Below are 1,515 nucleotides of genomic sequence, written 5' to 3'. Positions count from 1 at the left end.
CTGGTCACAGAGTAAACCCCCCCCAAAGCAAACCCACTGCCATCAGGCTGAGTCTGACCCATAGAGGCTATATAGCAGTGGTTCTCAACCTTCCTCATGCCATGAGGCTTTCATACAGTTCCTCATGTTGTGGTGACCCCAACCATAACATGATTTTTGTTGCTACTTCATCACTGTAATTTTGCTACTGTTATGAATCGCCATGTAAATGTCTGATATGCAGATTGTATTTTCATTGTTACAGATTGCACATCATGAAAACATAGTGATTAATCCTAAAATCAATATGTAATTATAGATTGTGAAATATTTATTTCTAATGACAAATACGTGAAACTTTGTCTTGAAGCATGGTGTAGCATGGGCAACAGTCTTAATATACAACAGTAAATTGCATTGCTACATTTTGCGTCAGTATGTGTAAAAAGCAACGTCAGTGCGAAGGTCGAGATAGCTTCTTTCTCACCAGATCAGCACGTCTGCATGTGGGCGGACCTGCTGGGCATAGAGGAGCGGGGTCTCAGTTCCTAAGACCATCAGAAATGTGTGTTTTCCAATGTTTTTTGGCAACCCCTGTGAAAGGGTCGTTGGATCCCCAAAGGGGTGCGAACGCACAGGTTGAGAACTGCTGCTCTATGGTTGTAAGCCTTTGCAGGAGCAGGCAGCCTCAGCTCTTCCCCGTGGAGCCGGTGGCAGGACTGAACCCCTGATCTTTAAAAAAATCATTTTATTGGGAGCTCTTCCAGATAACATAATATTCCATAGCTCAGTCACATCAATCAGTACTGTACAATTGCTACCACAATCCGTTTCAAAACATTTTTTTTCTTCTTGAACTCCTTGATAACAGCTCCCCTTTATCCCCTCTCTTCCCTCTAAGAATATATATATATATACACACACACACACACACACACATACATACATACATATAATCCTAAAATATTTTTTGTGTGTACCATATCTTACACAATCCAATATATCCATCCGCATACAATTCTGTTGTTTGATTCCATCGAGTGGGGTTATCCAGTCATCAATGCTATCAGCTCGCTAGTCCCCCTTCCCCTCACTTCTCTTCCCGTACCCTCAGGGAACCATTACTTCTGTTTCTGTTTCTGAAGGGCTATCTATCTTGGCTTCTATGTGCAGAATGATCTTAAATATACACATTACATATGCAAATATAACATGATTCATCAGGTAAAACAAAAGCCATAATAGTAAGGGCAGGACATATTAAAGAACTAGAGGATAGTTCTGTGGTTCATCAGTGCTGTACCACACCCTGGATTTATCATCTCTTCCATGTGGCCCTTCTGAGAGGAACTGTCCAATGTTCTAACAGGTGGGTTTGGGGTCTGCACTACCCCCAAGCCCCTTCACATAGATTTGGTTGCTTGTTTTTGAACTTCTGACACCTCTTTCCTGAACCCCTAATCTTGAGGGTATCAGTCCAATGCTTAGGCCCCATGGTCAGAGCTCAATAAATAATAACTGCCCCAATTAATAAAT

The sequence above is a fragment of the Echinops telfairi genome, unplaced genomic scaffold (genome assembly GCF_000313985.2).
Source record: "Echinops telfairi isolate 266 unplaced genomic scaffold, ASM31398v2 ScPeMD7_7467;HRSCAF=8505_1, whole genome shotgun sequence".
NCBI classification, from domain to species: domain Eukaryota; kingdom Metazoa; phylum Chordata; class Mammalia; order Afrosoricida; family Tenrecidae; genus Echinops; species Echinops telfairi.
The sequence above is the reverse complement of the archived record's forward strand: the minus strand, read 5'-3'. Positions refer to the sequence as shown.